The sequence below is a fragment of the Mauremys reevesii genome, linkage group 4 (assembly GCF_016161935.1).
Source record: "Mauremys reevesii isolate NIE-2019 linkage group 4, ASM1616193v1, whole genome shotgun sequence".
Lineage (NCBI taxonomy): Eukaryota > Metazoa > Chordata > Testudines > Geoemydidae > Mauremys > Mauremys reevesii.
In genome coordinates, this window is record NC_052626.1 from 111348413 (window position 1) to 111372639 (window position 24227).

The following is a 24227-nucleotide window of genomic DNA, read 5'->3' on the forward strand; positions in this document are numbered from 1 at the left end:
AGGGTTGGGAAGGATATTGCTCTTCTCATGTGATCCCTCCCCCAGTGGCTAATTTTAAATGAAGCTACCTTCCCCTGACATGAATCTCCCTCTGGCAATGAAATTACATGTAGACTATAATTTGGCATTTGAGAAGTGAAAGGGATGGGAGCCCTAATGGAAAAGCTAACAGCTTGGCTCTTCTGCAAGCCTCAAACTGCTGAATGAGCTTTAGGGTAGGGAAGGCTGTGCCTCCCAAACAGCCTGGCCCTGCCCCCATCCAACCCCCACCCACTTCTTGCCCCCGACTGGCCCCCTCAGAATCCCCGACCCATCCTGCTCCTTGTCCCCTCAGCGTCCCCCAGAGACCCCCCACCACCACCCTGGGACCCCACCCCTGCTCCCTGTCTGCCCCAACCCCTATCCACCCCCCCCCCCGCTGAGTCCTGACAGATCCCGGAATGCCCACAATCCAACCCCATTCCCTGCCCCTGACCGGCCCCCAACCTCTGCCCCTCCCTGTGCCCTGACTGTCCTCAGGACTCCCTGCCCCTTAGCCAACCCCCCTGGCCCCAGCCTCTTACCCCGGGGCCCCTCCCTTCCTCACCCAGAGCCTCAGCGCCTCGCTGAACAGCTGCAGCGTGTCTTGGGCGGGGCCTGAGCCCTGCCCCAAGGGGAGGGGGCGGGGCTGCGGGCTCCACACCGAGAGGAGGGAGCTGAGCTCAGCCCGGAGCTCGCAGCCCCGCCCCCTCCCCACGCGGCTCAGGGGCCCCGCCGGAGACACGCTGCGGCACTGTCTGAGGGCACCGCTTGATGCGCTGAGGCTCCAGGAGAGGGGCGGAGGTGGGAGCGTCCCCTGTTCTCTTGGGGGCCCCTGCGGAGCCTGGGGCCCGGGGCAAATTGCCCCACTTGCCCCCCCCCTCTGGGCAGCCCTGGGCAGGATTCCCTCTGCTGCTCCACTCAGCAACAGCCAAAGGCTTGCACTTCAGTGATCTTCATATTGGGCCTAACTTGGACCTCCTATCCCTCTTCAAAGTAATAAGCCAAATGGATGCATCAGAGTATTAGGCTTGAACTAACACCCTCTTGACAATAGGTGGCAGTACACTGCTTCCAACTCCATGCTTTTGGAATGGGAACCTGAGCCCAAATTCTCAGCCAAGACAACTCCATTCATCAGCACTCAATAAAACAAACTGCTTAACTTCTTTATCTGGGACTGGGAGATAAGAGCACAGTGGAGACCACTGTTTGTTTCTCTTTCTAACCTGCATGTGGGACTCCTTGTTGGCATCTCCCTGCATGTGGAGCAATACTTGAGAATATCAAAAGAGGGGGAAAATCAACCCTTTTGCTGCCCATCAAAATTTCTGTGGGAACCCAGGAGTCCCACGCAGGGCAGTCTCTATAGATACTAGATACACAATTCAAAATGGCCTTGACAAATTGGAGAGTTTGGTCTGAAGTGAACAAGATGAAATTCAATAAAGATAAGGGCAAAGTACTTTACTTAGGAAGGAAAAATCAAATGCACAACTACAAAATGGGGGATAACTGGCTGGGTGGTGGTACTGCTGAAAAGGATATGCGGGATTATAGTGGATCATAGATTGAATATGGGTCAACAATGTGATGCAGCTGCAAACAAGGCTAATCTCATTAACAGGAGTGTTGTATGGGAGACACAAGAGGTAATTGTTCCTCTCTGCAGTGGTGAGGCCTCAGCTGGAGTATTGTGTCCAGTTTTAGGCACCACACAAGTAAAGATGTGGACAAACTGAAAAGAGTCCAGAGGCCACAAAATAATAACAAGTTTAGAAAATCTGACCTATGAAGAGAAGTTTTTAAAAGGGCATGTTTAGTACTGAGAAAAGAAGACTGAGGAGGGGACCAGATAATAATCTCTAAATATGGTTGGGGTTGCTATAAAGAGGACCATGATCAACTGTTCACCATGTCCACTGAAGGTAGGACAAAAAGCAATGGGCTTAATCTGCAGCAAGGGAGATTTAGGTTAGATATTAGAAAAAAACTTTCCAACTGTAAGAGTAGTTAAGTCAACCAAGGGAGGTTGTGGAATCCCCATCATTGGAGGTTTTTAAGAACAGCTTGGACAAACACCTGTCAGGGATGGTCTAGGTTTACTTGGCTGGACTGGATGACCTCGCCGGTCCCTTCCAGCCCTACATTTCTGTGATTCTATATTCATTAGCTCCTTGGAGGTATAGGTTTTTGGGGACAAGGGCTGCCTTTTTACTAATGTATCTACAGGGCCTAGTACACCAGGGGCCTTGGTCTGTAACTAGACCTATTGATGCTTCCACAGTACATACAGTCCTGGAGATTATGGTTACATCTTTAAATGTTTACTTGGGTATTTGTAGTGTGCATGTTGCTCCTTCAGAGGGAGCTGCCCATTTTGCAGGCCAACTTGGGTGCTACTTTTGTGGTGGTATCATGCAGATTCATAGGGAACCCACAGCGGACTTGGATCTTGCTAGTTCAGTTTTAAAAGTCACCTACAAAGGGGAGAACACAGAGTCCAGGCCCTTTTTTGCTGCTTTGTGATCAATAAAGAAGACCTGGAAGAGTTTTTCTTGCATTTTATTTTGTTCTAATTTCTTGGATGTCCAGGCTTGTTTCCCTGTTTTGTCTGGAAAGAAGAGGAAGTTTCTTATCCCTTAATTGAATGAGGATTTCTGTTCAATCTTTAACAGAGAGCTTTTTTCTAGTATGTTAGGTTTTTGAATTAAATAGGTAATAATAACTATGATTTAAAAAAAAGAACTAGATAAGTTCATGGAGGATAGGTCCACCAATGGCTATTACCCAGGATGGGCAGGGATGGTGTCCCTAACCTCTGTTTGCCAGAAGCTGGGAATGGGCGACAGGGGATGGGTCACTCGATTACCTGTTCTGTTCATTCCCTCTGAGGCACCTGGCATTGGCCACTGCTGGAAGACAGGATACTGGGCTAGATAGACCTTTGGTCTGACCCAGTATGGCCGTTCTTATGATTCATTAATAGAGTTTAAAGGCAGAAGGGGACATTTGCTCATCTACTTTGCCTTCCTGTATGTCACAGGTCATTAAATTTCATCCAATCAGCCCTGTCTTAAGCACTATAGGTTGTTTGGCTAAAGCATATCTGCCAGAAAGGCATCCACTCTTGATGTGAAGAGCTTAAAATACAGAGAATCCACCACTTCCCTGGGTGGTTTGTTTCAATGGTTAATCATCTGAATCACAATTTAAAAAATGTATCTGGCTTCAGCTTCTAGGCGTTGTTCCTTTTTGTCTCCTTTCTCTGCTCAATTTAAAGAGTTCTTTAGTGCTCAGTATTTTCTCCCCATGAAGGTACTGACTTACTATATCACCTCGCCTCTCAAGCTTCTTTTCTATAAGGTAAACAGACCGAGCTCTTTAAGTCTCTTATGGGAAGGCATTCTCGCCAGCCCTCACTCGTTTTCATGGCTCTTTGCTGTGCCCGCTCCAATGTTTCCACATCTCTTTTTAACAAGTGGGCACCAGAGTTGTATGCAGTGCTCCAGCATCTCTCTCACCAATGCGGTATTCCGAGGTAAAATCACCTCCCTCTTCCTACTCCCCTTTTCTATATATCCACAGCTCACATTACTGCTTTTTGCCACGGCAATGCTCTGGGAGCCCATGCTGAGCTGCTTGTCCTCTATGACCCCTAAATCCTTATCAGCGTCAATCTTTTCCAGGATCTAGTCCTCCATTCTGTAGGTATGGCTGGCATTCCTCGTTCCTAGATGCATAACTGTGTATTTGGCTTTATTAAAACACGTTGTTTGAATGGGCCTAGGTTACCAAGCAATCCAGCTCATGCTGCATGGTACCCTTGTCTCATCATCATTTACCAATCTTTGTATCCTCCACACATATTATCAGCAGTGCTTTTATATTTACTTCCAGTCACTGATGAAAATGCTGAATAGGGGCGGGCTTAGAACTAATCTCAGTCGAACCCCGCTAGAAATGCCCTCATTCAGTGATTCCCCATTGACAGCTACTTTTTGTGATCTGTCAGTTAGCCAGTTTTTAATCCATTTAACATGTGCTTTATTGATCATGTATCGTGCTAATTTTTTAATCAAATGCCTTCCAAAAGTCTAAGTCTGTAACAACTACATATTTACCTCTATCAACCAAATTTGTAACCTCAAAGAATGAAGTCAGGTTTGTCTGACAAGGCCTATTTTCTTTAAAACCCTGTTGAGGGCAGTAATTATATTCCTATCCTTCAATTCCCTATCAACTGAATTCCTTATCATTTTTACCTGAGACTGATGTCAGGCTAAGGGGCCTATAACCCTTGCCCTTTTTGAATATTGGTGTGATATTAGCACTCTTCCAGGCTTCTGGAATTTCCCTGGAATCCCAAAACTTACTAAAAATTGAATGAGTTGTAAAAATATGAAATTGAAAAATGATGACTTCTGAACAGTCTCAGTAAAACTCCTTTCTTTTCTCAGTTAAGCGTCATTCATTTTGTTAGTACCTGAGATGCTGTTATAGCATTGGTTCTCCAGTCATCCATAGAGTCTTCCAGGAAAAATAGTGGGGACAAGACTTGAATTTTTAATGGGAAAAAAAAATTGAGAGCTCTTTCATGCCTTTATATTTTCTGTGAATCTCAGATACACATGGTTTTCCCCTGTACAAATCACATTTAACTGGACTGCCTGGACCTATCCAATAGATTTAACAGTAGGTAATGAAATTGATTTTCCCTGTAATTGCACTAGTCCAGTAGTTAGATGTCCTTAAATAATTCCTAACATGGTGCTACCCCTATTACAAATAAAGATCAGTCTGGAGGCTGAGTGAATAGTTTTTATTTGAACATATTTGCTAGTCTCATTTATTATTTGCTCCAGGGCAATGATCTTAAACACAGTGACACCTTTAAAAAAAAAACCCATCAAATCCATTTCAAGGTGCGACTGATCTTTAAGCTCCCCTTTGTGCAGAATGGTTTAACATTTCTCTCCCGGCTTTCAGAAGAAAGAATTCACATTCGCTTAGAACAGGAAACCTTGGCAACAGCTTTGGGGTTGGCTGAATCTGCATCCTCTTTCCTCTGTTTCTTTTCTTTGCAGCTGTCAGAGGAAGTGGGACACTTGCTACATGCAGGTTTCAGACCCAGCTTGAACAGGGCCGACTTTTTATGTAGCGGAGCCAAAAAAAGTAGTACAGTGACTGCAGTATCAAGAGAGCACTTTAAATCATAACCGTTTTAACCCTTTCCTTGCTAGATGAAAGTACACGTGGTCCCCAGGATGGCAATTACCATAAAAAGTAATGTCCGCAGGGCAGTATGTACGCTGAGCACAATTCATCCCTAGGCTGAGTCCACTTGGCCAAATAGATTTATGGCATTTAAAGGTGCACTGCACCTTTAAATGCGATCTCAAAGCGCTTCACACATATGAGTGTAATTCCCACCTTCTCGGTGTGCATCTCTTGTCTCTCTCTAGGGGCAGGACTATGTAAGTCAAGGGTGGGGAAACTTTTTGGCTCAAGGGTATGGAAATTGTATGGGGGGCCATGAATGCTCACAAAATTGGGGGTTGGGGTGCGGGAGCGGGTGAGGGCTCCAGCTAGGGGTGCGGGCTCTGGGGTGGGGCTGGAGGTGTAGGAGGGTGCTGTTGGCTGGGACCAAGGGGTTTGAGGGCAGGAGGGGGATCAGGGCTAGGGCTGGGGCTGGGGGTCAGGGCGCAGGAGGAGGTCAGGGGTGCAGCCTCCAGGTGGCACTTACCTTAAGCAGCTCCCAGAAGCGGCAGCATGTCCCCCATCCAGCTCCTACATGGAGGCATGGCCAGGCAGCTCTGCGCACTGCCACATCCACAGGTTCTTCCCCTGCAGCTCCCATTGGCTGTGATTCCTGGCCAATGGGAGCTGCAGGGGCAGCGCTTGGGGCGGGGCAGCGTGCAGAGCACCCTGGCTGTCCCTACACGTAGGAGCCAGAGAGGGGACATGCTGCTGCTTCCAGGAGCCACTTGGAGTGGGACAAGCCCCCAACCCCACTCCCCAGCTGGAGCACCAGAGCAGGGCAAGCTCCAGACCCTGCTCCCTGGCCAGAGCTCGAGGGCCAAATTAAAACATCTGGAGAGCCAAATTCAGCCCCGGGGCTGTAGTTTGCCCGCCCCAATGTAAGTGATTGGGTGAGGCTGCTACCATTGCCAAACAAATGGAGTTCCTCCTTTAGCTCAAGCAGTAGAAGTTTTAGATCCAGGTGTTCGGGGGGTAAATCCCTGCAGACACCCCTGCTAACATTAACATTAAGTAACATTAAGTAAGCTTCACAACACCCTTGTAAAATCGAATATTAGCTGCAGTTTACAGAGCAGGAAATTGAGGAAGATGGACAGGTGGTGACCATTTGCCCTGTGCCCTACATCAGTATCTTTGGGCCATAGAAGTCTCTCTTTCAATTTGTAATATTACACTGTATTGTGATGTAACTTCAGTTTGCTCTGGAACAGGGCTGTCTAGTGAAAGCAACACTAAATATACCCCAGTACCAGTACTCCCAGGCTGAGTCCCAGTATCCACTTGTTACAGCAACAAACAAATCAGAGATCGAAAAAAAACACAATAGGTCATTGGTTTATAAACACCATGTCCTAGGAGCATTAAGAATAGTATTGTGATTGCATCAACACCTAGCGGCACCAACCAAGACTGGGGCACCATTACACTAAGCACTTTATATACATGGAGTGAGACTGGGCTGCCCCAAAGCTCTTACAATCAAAATGGGCACAGAAGCGTTATCTCCATTTTGCAGATGGGGAACTGAGACACAGAGGTTCAGGTGAAGTCCCACAGAGAATCTGTGGCAGATCAAGACTTAAACCCAGATCTCCTGAGTCCTAGCCCTGGGCCTTAACCAGAAGGCCATCTAGCCTTAGAGCAGGGGCAATCAATTATTTTTTTGGGAAAGGTCCAAATTCCTTGCTCAAGGTATAGCCAAGAGCCAGACTCCAGAGACAATAATAATAACAATCATGATAAGTAAATTAAAAGATGTTTACAGTCCGTTCAAATATGTCTGGTAGTCTAGATTTGGCCCGTGGTCCACCTATTGACTACCCCTGCTCTAGGGTGAGCCTCTGCCTATGCACAACAAACTCAACACTATATTTTCTCATGCTTTGCCCGACCTATGTTTTCCTGTTCTTAACAGCCTCCCATCACTTCTGCCCTTACACCTTTTATGATAACTAACTCCTCTTGCTCCCTTGTGTGTCACTATCTCAAATATTTGCAGTCTGTTACGTGCCCACCTCAGGTCCCTCCTTCCTGCTGCCTGTCTAGCCTTGTGGCTATTTTCCTGCTGCTATGTTAGCTCGGATTCTCCCACACCGAGGCTTATATTCTAGGGCTGGTGGAAAATTTTCAAAATTCAACATTTTTCAATAATAAAGAAGGGACAAGTTTCTCACAAAAACATTCCTGGTTTTTGAGCAGCTCTGTTAGTTTCTTAGTTCATGTCCCCATGTCTGACCCTTACTGGGGGCCCAGTGCAGAGCCCAGGGACATTAATGGGAAGAATTTAGAATGACTTCAGTGGGTATGGGTTCAAACCCAAAGTCCCTGTGTACTATTTCTCTGTCCTCTGTTCACATCACCACTAAATTCAGCATCAACTCTGAATGTCATTAACATGCTGTTTCACTCCTCTTAGTGAAGATGGTAAATAAAACAGGACCAGACATCTAGGCTTGCTGCAGCTCCCTTGGTACATTGCTGTTTATAGCTCTGACTGCATTCGCTCAGTTTTCAATCCACGTGACAGTGCCAGCAGAATTAATTGTAGAGGTAAGGCTTTGAGAACACACACAGACTGATTTTTGCTCTCACTTCCATGGGTGTAAATCAGGAGTAAATCCACTGCCCATGGAGTTGCACTGACTGGTATAGCTAAGCAGAGAACCAGGCATGCAGGGGATGGAATATAGCTTGGGTCTCAGTAAGGCATCTGGTACAGTGAGCCTTTGCAATTCTATCTGAGAAAGCAATCCAATTTGTCTGGCATCATTTGTGCATCTGAAGCAATTTGTGCTTCTGAAGCATATGGTGCGTATGGCTCACCCGCTGAAGGTCCATCACATGATGGGGGTCTAATCAATACCTCATGTCCCAATTGTCTTTGCTCTGCGTTCCAAGTAGGGTGACCAGATGTCCCGATTTTACAGGGACAGTCCTGATTTTGGGGTCTTTTTCTTATATAGACTCCTATTACCCCCCACCCTTGTCCCGATTTTTCACATTTGCTGTCTGGTCACCCTAATTCCAAGCTGCATTTCTACATAGCCAAGTCCAGACTGCAAGAGCATTTGCAGGGCTGTATGGTGACCCCTTTCTGCCTCCTCAGCACTGATCTAAGAGTTGTTATTCTCAACACATAATGTGTGTGAGAAAATCAAACTCCATCTGTTCTGATTAAAAATAGGAAAAATCAACAGAAAACTTAACTTGCTAAACACTACTTACCACCATCTCCGGCTTCATAAAAGAAACCGGTATTCAGGAGAGTTGCAAAAAGTAAATCTACCTTCTTGGTAAGGTAGCCACCTGATCTGCCAGTCAGTGCTTAATTTGTGTCATGGCTGAACCCTGGCGCCTCATTACAAATTAAGCACTGTGGCCAGTCATCCCAGTGTGTCACCAGTTAACTGACTGAAGAAAAACAAAAGTCACTTCTAACTTCTACAGGCCAAGAGGCAGATTCCAATGTCAGTGACAACAGTGCAAATCTGAAGTGGTCCCACTGGCATCACTCTCGGTTTACACCAGTGGAATTGACAGCAAAATCTGTCCCAGGGAGCCTTTGAGCAATGTGTGACACAGGCACATTGGTTCAGGAAGCAAGAAGTTTTTCAGTGATTGACCAGAGGTTATGAATTTTGCCATAAGGATGGTTTTATTATGCTTCAGGTGTTTACAGGTTTGTTTCTCCTAATATTTGTTCTGTTATTTTACTAGGGATTGAAATTAGATTTACTTGGGTAGTAGTTGACATTTGTAACACTGATCTGTGGGTTTGGCAAAAGCATGACAAAATTTTCAAGGCAGGCATTAAGAGGTGGGTGGGCAAAATGGAGCCAAGTCTTAGCCACAGAAGGTACTCCTAAAGCAGGGGAGGGCAAACTACGGCCTGCGGGCCGGATCCAGCCTGTCAGGGCTTTCAAGCCGGCCCAGGGGATTACCAGCCCCATGGCGCAGCAGGGCTCAGGCAGGCTCCCTGCCTTCCTTGACCCTGCGCCACTCCTGGAAGCAGCCGGCACCATGTCCCTGTGGCCTCAATGCTGTGAGAATAGCATCAAGTAGGAGAGCAGTGCTTCGGTCCACAGTTGTAGGCCCTGATTCTGGGCTGCACTTCTCAGAAGGCACAGCCCAGGCTGGCAGTGCATGTGGCAGTGGAGGAGAAGACAGCTTTGTGCTACGTTTGCAGCTTTGTAATTCTGGGGCTGTCTGGGGCAAATCAGCCCCAGGAGCTGCAACCTAGGCATGCATTAGAGCCAGTAGTTTCCCCAGGAATTGAAATTAGGGGGGGTGTTTGAATTTACAGAGGGGTGTCAGGGCTAATGAGATATATAAAAGAGATATGAATAAAGTAAATGTTTTGTTAGGATAATGCAAATTTAACATAAGGATAATGCAAGTTACACATAACAGGTCTAGATTTCAAAAATATATATATATATATTTTAAAAAATGTATTTAATTTAAATTGACTTTTGAAAAGTAAGCCATCATGGGATAAGAGGGAAGTCCTCTCATGGATCAGTAACTGGTTAAAATATTATGGGAAACAAAAGGTAGGAATAAATTATCAGTTTTCAGAATGGAGAGAGATAAATAGTGGTATCCCTGAGGGGTCGGTACTGGGACCATTACTGTTCAACATACTCACAAATGATCTGGAAAAATGGGTAAATAGTGAGGTGGCAAAATTTTCAGATGATACAAAACTATTCAAGACAGTTAAGTCCCAGGCAGACTGCGAAGAGCTACAAAGGGATCTCACAAAACTGGGTGACTGGGCAACAAAATGGCAGATGAAATTCAATGTTGATAGATGCAAAGTAATGCACATTGGAAAACAATCTCAACTATACATACAAAATGAAGGAGTTTGAATTAGCTGTTACCACTCAAGAAAGAGATCTTGGAGTCGTGGATAGTTCTCTGAAAACATCCACTCAATGTGCAGCAGCAGCCAAAAAAGCAAACAGAATGTTGGGAATCATTAAAGAAAGGGATAGATAAGACAGAAAATATCATATTGCCTCTATATAAATCCATGGTATGTGTACACCTTGAATACTGTGTGCAGATCTGGTCACCGCATCCCAAAAGAGATATATTGGAAATGGAAAAGGTACAGAGATGGGCAACTAAAATGATTAGGGGTATGAAACAGGAGGAGACATTAGAATGACTGGGAATTTTCAGTTTAGAAAAGAGACGACTAAGGGGGGGATACGATAGAGGTCAATCAGCACAGGCTAAGTACACCTCTACTGACCTTTACTCATACAATAAGAACAATATTTCATTTCCCCTCCCACCCCCTGCATTCAAGTGATTTGTAACCCAACCCCAGCCAAAATCTATCACTTGGGCAACACAGCTCTGTTTGCTGGATATCTAGGTAGATTAGGTGTGAATGTAAATACAGTCTGGTCCTGAAGCCTTTCCCCCCAGCCAGGGCCGGCTCCAGACCCCAGCGCGCCAAGCGCGTGCTTGGGGCGGCATGCCGCGGGGGCCGCTCTGCCTGTCGCCAGGAGGGCGGCAGGCGGCTCCGGTGGACCTCCCGTAGGCATGCCTGCGGAGGGTCCGCTGGTCCCGCAGCTCCGGTGGACCTCCCGCAGGCGTGCCTGCAGATGCTCCACCGGAGCCGCGGGACCAGCGGACCCTCCACAGGCACGTCTGCATGAGGTCCACTGGAGCCGTGGGACCGGCGACTGCCAGAGCGCCCCCCGCGGTGTGCCGCCGTGCTTGGGGCGGCGAAATTCCTAGAGCCGCCCCAGCCCCCAGCTCATCACTAGCTGTCAGGGAAAGCTCATTTAGACTTTGCTTACAAATCATCATTTGAAATTATTAGGTTGGCCAACATCATCGAAATGAATGCACTGACATTGTCATAAAAAACAGCTGTATAAGGAAGCTGGTCTATGTTCATACTTTTGAAATCTATTATACTTTTTCAGATCTATGTATTTTATCATACACTGTATATGCTTTTAAAGTGTGTATTAATGTTTCAATTTCAATTCAAATTTCCAAATAGTCACTAAATTGGCATGTTTCAGAGTAGCAGCGGTGTTAGTCTGTACAGGTCTGTCTCATCTTACGCTGGGGTTACATTCCGCGGTTAGCGCGTAAAGCGAAAACCACGTATAGTCAAAATTACATTGAGTTGAATGGCGGGCGGAATCGCCCGCACTACAGGAACAGTATTTAAATTGTTATTTTTCTCTTTTTTTTTTGTTTTTGCCAACCGCGTAAAGCTGACTTTGCACATGTTAAATGCACGTAAGATGCGACAGATCTGTATCCGCAAAAAGAACAGGAGTACTTGTGGCACCTTAGAGACTAACAAATTTATTTGAGCATACGCTTTTGTGGGCTACAGCCCACTTCATTGGATGCATAGAATGGAACATATAGTGAGTGTGTATGTGTGTGTGTGTGTGTGTGTATATATATATATACACATACATACACACACACACACACACACACATATATACAGAGAACATGAAAAGGTGGGAGTTGCCCAACCAACTCAAAGTGGTTAATTAATTAAGATGAGCTATTGTCAGCAGGAGAAAAAAAAACTTTTGTAGTGATAATCAAGATGACCCATTTAAGATAGTTTGACAAGAAGGTGTGAGGATACTTAACATGGGGAAATAGATTCAATGTGTGTAATGGCTAAGCCATTCCCAGTCTCTATTTAAGCCTAAATTGATTGTATCTAGTTTTCATATTAATTCAAGTTCAGCAGTTTCTCGTTGGAGTCTGTTTTTGAAGCTTTTCTGTTGCAAAATTGCCACCTTTAAATCTGTTACTGAACGGCCAGAGAGGTTGAAGTGTTCTCCTACTGGTGTTTGAATGTTATAATTCTTGATGTCTGATTTGCGTCCCATTTATTCTTTTGCATAGAGACTGTCCGGTTTGGCCAATGTACATGGCAGAGGGGCATTGCTGGCACATGATGGCATATATCACATTGGTAGATGTGCAGGTGAATGAGCCCCTGCTGGCATGGCTGATGTGATTAGGTCCTATTATGGTGTCACTTGAATAGATATGTGGACAGAGTTGGCATCGCGCTTTGTTGCAAGGATAGGTTCCTTCATTCATCATTCATTCATGCAACAGATCTCCATAGTCTTCTTTTTGCTATCAACCTGAAGGTCCGCCTTCCACTGCAGTGCCTGTGTGTCTCAGATGGCCCCAAAGGACCTCTCTGGTGGAGTTATAGGTTCCTTGGTTAGTGTTTTTGTTCTGTGGTATGTGGTTGCTGGTGAGTATTTGCTTCAGGTTGGGAGGGCTGTCTGTAAGCGAGGACAGGTCTGTCTCCCAAGATCTGTGAGAGTGAGGGATCATCTTTCAGGATAGGTTGTAGATCTTTGATGATGCGCTGGAGAGGTTTTAGTTGGGAGCTGAAGGTAATGGCTAGTGGCGTTCTGTTATTTTCTATGTTGGGCCTGTCTTGTAATAGGTGACTGCTGGGTACTCTTCTGGCTCTGTCAATCTGTTTTTTCACTTCAGTAGGTGGGTATTGTAGTTGTAAGAATGCTTGATAGAGATCTTGTAGGTGTTTGTCTCTGTCTGAGGGATTGGAGCAAATGCGGTTGTATCTTAGAGCTTGGTTGAAGACAGTGGATTGTGTGGTGTGTCCTGGATGGAAGCTGGAGGCATGTAGGTAAGTAAAGTGGTCAGTAGGTTTCCGGTATAGGGTGGTGTTTATGTGACCATCACTTATTAGCACAGTAGTGTCAAGGAAGTGGACCACTTGTGTGGATTGGTCTACGCTGAGGTTGATGGGATGGAAATTGTTGAAATCATGGTGGAATTCCTCAAGAGCTTCTTTTCCATGGGTCCAGATGATGAAGATGTCATCAGTGTGGAGTAGGGGCATTAGGGGACAAGAGCTAAGGAAGGGTTGTTCTAAGTCAGCCATAAAAATGTTGGCATACTATGGGCCATGCGGGTACCTATAGGAGTACTACTGACTTGAAGGTATATATTGTCCCCAAATGTGAAATAGTTGTGGATGAGGACAAAGTCGCAAAGTTCAGCCACCAGGTTTGGCATGTAACTAGTTCACAAAACTGGGGGGGTGTTGGGGAAATTCAGGGGTGTGTGTGTAGGGAAATCACTGATTAGAGCAACGGCCCCCAAAGGATCACCCAGCAGCCCAGAACAGCTGGAGGTCAGAGCAGTCTGGCTATATCTCAGCACACCTCAATACCAAGGATACAAGTGGGGGAGCAGTGAAGGGCTGTTATATCAGCCCTGTGAGACCCAGAGGAATTCCATGAGGGGGAGATCCAGATCCTTTATGCTGCAGCATAAGAGGCTAAATTCACCCCAGGTTTGCCCATGGGGAAAGGAGGAGAAGGACTCCCTAGGTGCCCTCTTCTCTATTGAAATGGTGAGTAAGTCCCATCAGTCAAGATAGGATTTATTGCTTATTACGCAGAATAAACTGGTGCTATTCAGGAACCTGGTGTCTAGGAAGTGGACCTCCCGTGTAGACTGGTCCAGGCTGAGGTTGATGAAAACACCATCCTAGCCACCATGGATGTAGAGGCTCTCTACACAAACATCCCACACACAGATGGAATACAAGCTGTCAGGAACAGTATCCTCGATGATGCCACAGCACAACTGGTTGCTGAGCTCTATGACTTTATCCTCACACAGAATTATTTCAAATTTGATGACAATATATACCTCCAGACCAGTGGCATCACTATGAGCACCCGCATGGCCCCACAATATGCCAACATTTTTATGGCTGACCTGGAACGCTTCCTCAGCTCTTGTCCACTCACGCCCCTTCTCTACCTATGCTACGTTGATGACATCTTCATCATCTGGACCCATGGGAAGGAAACCCTGGAAAAATTCCACCACGATTTCAACAGCTTCCACCCCACCATTAACCTCAGCCTGGATCAATCTAGACACCACGGTGCAAATAAGTGACGGTCACATTAACACCACCCTATACCGAAAACCCACCGATCGCTATGCCTACCATCATGCCTCCAGCTTCCATCCCGGACACACCACACGATCCATTGTCTACAGCCAAGCGCTGAGGTACAACTGCATCTGCTCCAACCCCTCAGACAGAGACCAACACCTACAAAATCTTCACCAAGCATTCTCAAAAGTATGATACCCCCACAAGGAAATAAGGAAACAGATCAACAGAGCCAGACGTGTACGCAGAAGCCTCCTACTGCAAGACTAGCCCAAGAAAGAAACCAACAGGACTCCACTGGCCATCACATACAGTTCCCAGTTAAAACCTCTCCAATGCATCATCAGGGACCTACAACCCATCCTGGACAATGATCCCTCACTTTCACAGGCCTTGGGTGACAGGCCAGTCCTCGCCCACAGACAACCCGCCAACCTGAAGCATCTTCTCACCAGTAACTACACACTGCACCATAGTAACTCTAATTCAGGAACCAATCCATGCAACAAACCTCGATGCCAACTCTGCCCACATATCTACACCAGCGACACCATCACAGGACCTAACCAGATCAGCCACACCATCATTCACCTGCACGTTCACCAATGTAATATACGCCATCATGTGCCAGCAATGCCCCTCTGCTATGTACATCGGCCAGACTGGACAGTCCCTACATAAAAGGATAAATGGACAGAAAACAGATATTAGGAATGGCAATATACAAAAACCTGTAGAAGAACACGTCAATCGCCCTGGACACACAATAGCAGATTTAAAGGTAGCCATCCTGCAGTAAAAAAACTTCAGGACCAGACTTCAAAGAGAAACTGCTGAACTTCAGTTCATCTGCAAATTTGACACCATCAGCTCAGGATTAAACAAAGACTGAATGGCTAGCCAACTACAAAAAAAGTTTCTCCTCTGTGTTCACACCTCAACTGCTAGAAGAGGGCCTCATCCTCCCTGATTGATTCTTGCTTGCATATTTATACCCGCCTCTGGAAATTTCCACTACATGCATCCCACAAAGTGGGTATTCACCCACGAAAGCTCATGCTCCAATACATTTGTTAGTCTATAAGGTGCCACAGAATTCTGCTGTTTTGAGTAAGGTGCCTGTACAGCTGCAGCCTTGGCTGCAGAGTACTAGTTCTACAGGTGCTGCTGATGAGAGAAAGGCAGCATTTAGCCGATTTGTGAGTCACTCTCTCCCAGCCTATGCTAATCTGGGCACCACCCACTTTTGCAGCCAAAAAGGGTGCTTTCTGGCAGGAGTGCACGAAAGTGACTCATCAAGAGAGAATGCAGCGGCAGGTATCCAGCCTTTCTGATGCTGCAGGGTTATGACTCAACCCCACGCTAGTGGGGAGTCTGAATCCAGCCAGAGACTGACACGTGCTCCCAGTGTAAGTACAGATCGCTCTGCGGGCTCTGAGTGAGCGAACCGCTGCAGCTGAACCCCCCGTGCTTTTGTCAAAGGGAAAGCACAGAAGGAGCGAGCAGGAAGAGCCACTTCAAACGAGAGAGCCCAGCCTGCCCTCCTCCTCCGGGGTGCCTTTGTTACCTCCCTGGGCGACTTCTGCTCAACAAAAAGGAAGGTTCGCTTTCCTGCAAGGGGTTTGCTCTGTGTGGGTGTGTACGCACGTGTTCGGCTTCAGTGCTGTTTCTTTAAGAGGACTGTGCCCTGTGACTGCTGGGAGGCTAGTTACGGTTCCTTGTCACTCCCCCAAAGATACAGCTTGGCTGCGCTCTGCTGGAATGGCACGGAGACCACCCAGTGTCTCGATTTTGGGGGTGGATCACTCTGATCCCATCCTATCCGGCTCTTAAAGGGACAGTGCTTTGTTGGGAGAACCCTTGAAGAGCCTTGACAGTGATGAGTGGCTCCAGACACTCTGTTGCAACAGCAGGATAGGTCTTGTCACACTCTGCTGATATTTTGTTGGGACATGGTGGCTTTATGTCATGAAGGGTTATTTAGTCCTGCCTTAGGGCAGAGGGATGGACGTGACATCTCTAGATTCCTTCCACCTCTATGCTTTTATGATTACCTCCTAGGAGCAAGTATCGGGGTAGCTGTGTTAGTCTGTATCCACAAAAACAAGGAGTCTGGTGGCACCTTAAAGACTAACAGATTAATTTGAGCATAAGCTTTCACGGGTAAAAAAACTTCTGAAGGAGTTTTTTTTTTTAAAACCTGTGAAAGCTTATGCCCAAATAAATCTTAGTCTTTAAGGTGCCACTGGTCTCCTAAGAGCACTGAACTCAGAGAGGGTCAGGTAATAGCCTGAAATTGTAGGCAGTGATCCTCCAAGGGGTGAATTCTGTGGCACTGTACACGTGCAGAATTCATGTCCACTACAGATTTTTTTTTTTGTTTTCCCGCAGAACAATAGATTCTGATGGGAAAGCAAAAGGAAGCTGTGAGAGGTCACGCACCCTCTCCAGGAGTGGTCCCTAGTGGGCTCATCAGTTAGGGCATTGGGAGCAGCTGGGAGCAACATAAATCACTGCTTGGGGGGCTGGGGCTGGGCATATGTGCGAGAGACTGTCCCTCTTGCTCGCTATCTCCAGCACCGAGGGGAAGGGTGTTTCTAGGGCAGACCCGGCTCTTGTGCTGTGTCAGGGTTGAGTGCAGCCTTGCTGCTGAATCTGTGCCCTGGCGGGGGGAGGTCTGCAGGGTGACTCCCTCCCATTTCTGTGGAGCTAGTGGCCTATGCTCCCTGTTGCTGTGCCCACCTTGCAGGGGCTGTATTCATTCGCATGGACAGTCAGTGCAAGTTCTCCTTATGTAGTATGTGGCTGCAAGTAGAGCTGAGTGACATTTTTGGAACAAAACTTGTTTTTTGGGGGAAAAAATGCAGATTGGGTGATCCCCAAATGTTTTGCAAATTTGTGTCAAGAGTGCCACATTGTTTCACATGGAGATCTTGGAAGCAAAATGTGTTTAGGTTTTTTTTTTTGTTTTTAAATCTATTTTTTATTTTAAAATCAAAAACACTGAAAACGACCAAAATCAAAACACAATGTTTTGTTGGGCCTGATGCACAATTTCCTCTCCTGACTTTTTAGAATGGCCAGTGAACTGAAAAATCCATGATTGACCCAGCCCTAGGGCTGGGTGCTCTGCCCCTCTGAAATTCAGGCTCCATAGCTTGAGCCCAGACTGCTGGGCCGATCAGTAGCATTGTTTGTTTATAAATACACCCTTTGCAATGCCAATGAATATTTCTGCCAAAGGGATTGCAGAAAAGGAAGTTGATTTCTTCTTTTCCCGGAAAGGCAGCTCTTGCCTAGCAAGGACCATGTGCGGGGGGGCGGGGCTCTAACCTCATCCCTGATGCCCGCAGGTGGCGTTAGCAGTCTCGTGCTATTGCAGCAGCAGCAATGCACCCATGGTGTGTGTGTTAGTCATGGAGACTTTCTACTGACGTGGACGATTTCACGTGAAACCTCCTGCTGGGGACTGGAACAGAGGGAGCTTGTAGCTCTGCAAAGCGGCCAAAGGGGGCGGAGGCGAGCTGCCTTGTGGGGCTGGGAAAGGAACCGTGCAGACATCCTGCTTTGCGCCAGTTAAAGGGAAAGCCAGCGAGAGGGACGCAGGGAGGCTGCTGCTGCTTCCCCATCCCAGGCAGAAGCAGAGCAGCGGGGAGCCCGGTAAGTGTCACTGAACGCCCCTCCCCACGGCTCCGCAGCCTCCCCAGGGGAGGGATGTGGGTCGGGGTGTAGGATGCTCATGCCCGTCCCTTTTCCACCCCCCCCCCCGCCAGCGCTGGGACCCGGCGTCTACCTTCGCCTGGGGGAGAGCCGCGGTCAATGCTGTGCAAATGCACTAGGGTTTGCGAGTTCCCCTTCGCTGTGCATTGGCTTGCAGCCGGGCAGGGATTAGGCTGCCACTGTGTGTGTCCTTTCTCCCTCTGTAATGCAGAGAGAAACAGTGGGCTTACATGCTATTGGCTGCAATGAAGTCCTCTCCTACTACGAGGTGGGGGCATAATCTCCCCCAGCTCCACTCGAGGTACCTTCCCCCCCCGTTTGTTGCATTATGCCCCCTTTTTGTAAATGTTTCTTGCTTTACCGTGAACTGCGTCTCAACCTGTCAGCTCCAGGGCAGCAGCATTTCCAGTGAGGAGGAGATGTCACTGGGACACCCCCCCAGCCGCCCCAATCTATGTGGCTCACCCATGGTGTACTGGAAAGTTGGGCAAATTCATGTTGCTGTTTCTTTCCCAAAGCTGCTTCCCCTCCCTGCACTCGCAAGAGATAAGAGGAAACCAGTGAATTGAGCATTGCATGTTCCAAGACCTGATTTGTTGCTTTGTTTCTGTAGTTTTGCACTCACGGGGTGTCTGGAAGGTACCCAGTGGTTGTGGCAGGGACTGTGAGGTAAGACTCCGGGTTTCTGTTCCTGGATGTGACACTGACTTGTCTGTCTGTGACCTTGGGTGAGTCCCTTCACTTCCCTGGACCTCAAGTCCCCCATCAGTGAGCTGGGAATGACTAATTTGTGGTCAGATCTATCTCAGCTATGTGGTGGTGAAGCTTAATTAATGAATGTTTGTAAGTCTCTCTATGGACTGATGGAAAAATGCAGGAAGTGCAGGAGGTGGATGTTGGTTTCTTCTGACTTCTACCACATTAAGACTGTGGCTGTGTGTTTGTCGTTGTATTAAATCGAACTTTCCAAAGCACCCAGCCTTTCTCAATCAAGATTTCTGACCTTTTTAATTCATACTTCCTGACAGTCTGCTGGAGTCTAGCAAACTTCAGGGTAGAGTGCAAGGTGCATTTACTTGGTTTATCTCTTGTTTTGTTTAAATTCCCCAGTGGATAGAAGCCCTGGTCTGGGACTTGGGGCACTTGGGTTCTGTTCTCTTCTACTGATCTGCTATGTGTCCTTGGGTGAGTTGCTTCACTCTCGGTGCATGTTTCCCCTCCTGTCTGTTCTCTCCCTTGCCCATTTAGAGTGTAAGGCTATGGCTACACTTAAACTTCAAAGCGCCAGCGCTGGGAGAAAACTCTCCCAGCGCTGTCCGTACTCCACCTCCCTGTGGGGAATAACGGACAGCGCTGGGAGCACGGCTCCCAGCGCTGGGGCTTTGACTACACTGGCGCTTTGTAGCGCCGCAATTTGCAGCGCTGCAGAGGGTGTGTTTTCACACCCTGCTGCAGCGCTGCAAATTTGTAAGTGTAGCCAAGCCCTAAGCTATTTGGGGTAGGGGCCGTCTCTTACTAAGGTGCGTGTGATTGTGCAGCCCCTTGCACAAAGGTGCATCAATCTCTGAGCCACTACTGCGTCAATCTAGATGCTACTGTAATACAAATAACAGCATGGTGGTTGCTGCTATTTCAGGCCACAACTGCAATGATTCTGATCAATGTTACTCTTTGCAGATAGCTTTAAATAAACCTAGCTGCAAATAGACACTTAATGGGTCATCAAAATAAAGTGGTAAATAACAGATCCCTCAGAATCTTATGTGAGAGGATTCTGACATTAGCTAGTTTCTCTAGACTTGCTGCCTACGGGGCTAGCTCAGCTGGGTAGCCTTGAAAGCAAGGCCATAGCAGACTCCTAACAAAAAGAGTTATTCTAACCTATGCCCCAGAAAGTAAGTACAAATCTTTAATGGGGTTTTACCTCCCTTGACAGTTGCCCCACACTGAAGTTCTTATCTTCAGGATTTCAGCTGTGCATTATTTTATTTGGATTAAAATCCAACCCAGTAAGTCATGTTATCTCATCACTATGTGTGGGCCAGTTTGTTTTACAGTGAGACTTGGAGTAAGGCTGCTTATGTGGAGAATCACAATGATTCCATTATTTGCAGGGGGAGGTAAAACATGGATCAAATCCAGACTTTAGAAGAATTACAGTATGGGAGTATTGTCCAGTAACATCAATGGTCAATTTTTAGATCTAGCAACCTTCTTAATATCCTATCAAGATACCAGACACCTAGTCAGATTTCCTGTCACCATCGCGTGAGGGATATATACAGTGTTTGGTTAACCGATCAGTATAAATGATAATCTGTCAGGCCCATTCACTTCCCTTACTGCCCTTCCCATTCATTTGGGTATTGGCAATGGATAACATTTGCATGATTTCCTGGTCAGCGCAAAGGGCTTGTGAGCATGGAAATAGGTCCCAGCTCTTGTTTTGTTTGATCCCATATTCTAGATTTCTATCTATGCAATGATACCTTGGCATGTGTCATAGCTAGACAGAGGCTTGAGGTAAATGTTTTGATTTTATATGTCCTCAAAGTTTGGGAGCTTTTTGGGTCTGGGGCTTTGGTTCAGGCTCATTTCTAAGGAGAACTTCACTGATCTCTAGTGCACTAGGGTACAAGCCTCATATTTCACATGCATGTACAATAACTCTCTTGCATAACATCTGTCATGCTAAATATTGTGAAATACTTCAGAGGGAGGCCAAGCAGAGAGGGAGCTTTCTGGAGTTGGGGCAGCAGAAGAGAAAGCAGAGAGGGGAAATGTGCAGAGCTGGAGTGGAGTGAAAGGTGAGAGCTGACACTCCTTGCTCTCAGGAGTGATGCTTAGGATGGGGTACAGTGCTTGCTACATGGAATAGTCTTGCTCGGGTGTGTGTCCTGGCTGTACAAAAAATTAAATAGATAATTATTAAAATCTCAGAAGTATCAAGGGATCATCTTTTCACTGGAACCAAATAACCCCAAGGAACTGGAGAGGTCCCACAGAGAGGGAGTGACCAATCGATAACCCACTCTTGGGAGGGTGCATCCAGGTGTTATACAGGGATGTTGTGTATTCCCCCTCATCCTTGCCCAGCCACAGGGGATGACGCTGTGCAAGCCTGAGAATCTGGCTTTACAGCTCAAGTTGTCAAGCCCAAAGCCTGAGTCTTTGGAACTCCCCGTTTCAGTACCTGCGTTGTCCCAGATGGTGGCCATCTTGCAGACTCGGCTGAATCTTCACTGGGCTGAGAGCCCAACCCAGACTTCATCCCCTAGAACTAGCTGAAGACACAATCTCTCTCTATTCTAGGGTAATTACCAAGCACGTGGCAACTATGGAGAAGTGGCACACTTTGGTGAGGCAGCTGTGATGAGAGGGAGGTGGCTCCAGCTGCCTTGGCAAAGGGAAGATCTATCCACATTCACTCCACCTGAGTGGACTGTGCTCCCCTAAGCAAACTGGTGAGGTTTTCTGAGGAACCCTGCCAGGCTGGCTCTCACTTTAGCTAAACAGTGCTTCCTTTTCTGGGCCCTCTGGCTCAAGTGGGTCTCATTCACTGGGTTACCTTGGGAAACACCAGACTCAAGAGGCTCCACTTCAGCACCTCTCCACCCTTTTCTCTTCAGACCGCTCCCCACACCACATTACCCAACTGCCATTATCTGGGCATCACTCCATTCATCTCTCTTTAGAGCGCCTCAGGTGCTGTTAACCAGCATGGTGGAGGGAAAGAATGTTAACCACAATTGTTCCTCACTCCCTTTTTATTGCAGACTTTTAGTGCATTCCCTTGCTTTCCACTCTTTCTTACACTGGCTACATGGGAAGGGAATACAGTGGTTCCTGCAGAAATTCCTTCAGCTCAGTATTTGCAGCAGGACTATGATTTATAAGCTGCAAGACCTGCCAAGGTGTAGTAATAGGTTTAAATATAACTAGACCTACAGTTTCCTTTTCAGTCGACACTCTGAATTTTGGGGCCATACGGGGGACCTGCCTTACCACTGGTCTAAATTAGAGCAGTCACAGGGCTACTCCAGCATACACTCTGGTCTGAGAAACAGACTATCCAGAGCACAATGTGCCCTGGCCACACCTCCAGCATATTTCTCATCGCCTATCTGTGTCAGGGGCATCTAGAAACAGGGTTAGTGCAGAACCCTTCCTCTAACTCCTCAGTGCGGCCCTCTGCACAGGATGTATTTTCAGTGGGCTGTTAGCACCCACTTTAAGGTCCCTCGTGTATGCTGCCAGAGTGGCATAAAAGGGCCTGATTCACAGTTATGCTAATGACCCTCGGGTGTGTAAAGTCCAGAGGCCTATGTTTATGAAGAGAGAAATCCAAAATATTTTGTGAGGTTGTCCCAAGCTGTGGAGATATGTAACAAGCTCTGGTTTGGAATGCTCAGGGCTGGCCGAACTCTCTCGTGAGCGCATTTAATATATTGTATACATGTTATGGCAGAACATAGGTCTGTTCAGAATCATCGCCATTATTTCTCATTCTCTGGACCACTTCATCAGAGACAGACACAGCCTCTCAAGGACCTAGCCCCGCTCCCATTTGCCTTTCTAAAAACTTTCCCCGGAAATGGCTCTGCCCACCACTGGTGTTCCATAGACAGGGGGGAAAAAGATCCTCAGCTGGTGTAAATAGGCATGTTTCTGGGAAGTCAGTTGAGCAACTCCTGTTTGCACCACTGAGGATCTGATCCATAGTGTGAGAACCATTAATCTATATTAAAGCACAAATAGAAATCCAAACAGTATGCAAAGAGAATATTCATTTCATGATCAGGCACATCCAGATTTTGAGTGCTTAATGTTACAGTTGCCTATGTAACCTTAATTCTACCTCCTTGTACGTATTCATTATGGCAGACTTTAATTATTGAGGAATAGCATATTGTATGTCAATGCTTTTCCTTCTATAACTATATATAAGATGCAGTGTATGCATGTAACACTTTTCAGTTCTCTTATAACTGCAGTAATATTGGGGGGAAAAAAGGGAGCACCCATGTATTATACTAAGCTGTGGCAGCCCACTTTTCTTAGGTGCACTTCAGAGAATGGGGCAATTAACTGCCAAACTAACTTAGCTGATCACATCTGCACAGCAATGTTTTCTTAGGTGTAGTGCAGGTACTCAGATACCAAGGTGATGCTGACCGTCTACAAATCTTGATATAAATCAGGGGTCGGCAACCTTTCAGAAGTGGTGTGCCGAGTCTTCATTTATTCACTCTAATTTAATGTTTCGCGTGCCGGTAATACATTTTAACATTCTTTTTTTTTTAGAAGGTCTCTCTCTATAAGTCTATAATATATAACTAAACTATTGTATGTAAAGTAAACAAGGTTTTCAAAATGTTTAAGAAGCTTCATTTAAAATTAAATTAAAATGCTGATCTTACGCTGCTGGCCTGCTCAGTCCGCTGCCGGCCTGGGGTTCCGTTCACCTAGGCCGGGACCCCAGCTGGCAAGGGGCTGGCAGCCGGGACCCCAGACCGGCAGCGGGCTGAGCAGGGCCGGGACCCCAGACTGGCGGCGGGTCTGGGGTTCCATCTGCTGGCTCCTGCCAGCCAGGGTCCCGGCTGCCGGCTCCACTCACCCCGCTGCTGGTCTGGAGTCCCGGCCCTGCCCACATAGAATGGGTATCTACCTTCTCCCTGGTTCTGGCCCATTCTCTTCCTCTCTGCACTGAGCACAGGGCTGGGGGTGAAGGGTCTGGCGAGGAGCTAGAATGAGGGAGGGGGTCAGGGTTGGGACAGGAGGTTTGGGTGTGGAGCGCTTACCTGGGCAGCTCCCATTTGGTACGAGCAGGGGCGGCTCTAGACACCAGCGCGCCAAGCAGGCGCTTGGGGCGGCCGTTTCCCGGGGGGGCGGCATTTGGCTCCGGTGGAGCTCCCGCCGGCATGCCTGCGGCAGGTCCACGGGCTCGGGACGGCGGACCTGCCGCAGGCATGACTGCGGCGGGTCCCGTCTTCCGCGGCTCGGTGGAGCTCCCGCAGGCATGACTGCGGCAGGTCCGCTGGTCCCGGGCTCCGGTGGACCTGCCGCAGGCATGCCGGCGGGAGCTCCACCGGAGCCGCGGGAAGAGGGGACCCGCCGCGGGACCGGGGAAGGGCGGCGCAGCGCTCCGCGCTGCTTGGGGCAGCCTACTGTCTAGAGCCGCCCCTGGGTACGAGGGGTGCAGGTGGGAATGTGTGTGGGGTGGGGGCGTGCAGGAGCTCCCGTCTGGTGCTCAGGGTGGGGATGA

The 24227-nt window shown here is 47.5% G+C and overlaps 2 protein-coding genes across 10 annotated transcripts in view; both read left to right on the forward strand.

Moving 5' to 3' along the window:
• Nucleotides 1-24227, forward strand: part of PIDD1 (p53-induced death domain protein 1) — an 80064-nt gene that overhangs the window by 47257 nt on the left and 8580 nt on the right. The gene's annotated exons all lie outside the window — the stretch shown is intronic.
• Nucleotides 15484-24227, forward strand: part of SLC25A22 (solute carrier family 25 member 22) — a 118618-nt gene continuing 109874 nt past the window's right edge. For 5 of the 9 annotated variants that reach the window (XR_005597352.1, XR_005597349.1, XR_005597350.1 and 2 more), the window contains exon 1: nucleotides 15484-15651. The gene's annotated coding sequence lies outside the window, so the exon portion shown is untranslated. Of the gene's footprint in view, nucleotides 15652-17595; nucleotides 17903-18575; nucleotides 18632-24227 lie in introns of all 9 variants that reach the window. The other 4 variants (XM_039533471.1, XM_039533466.1, XM_039533467.1 and 1 more) reach the window with 3 other exon arrangements.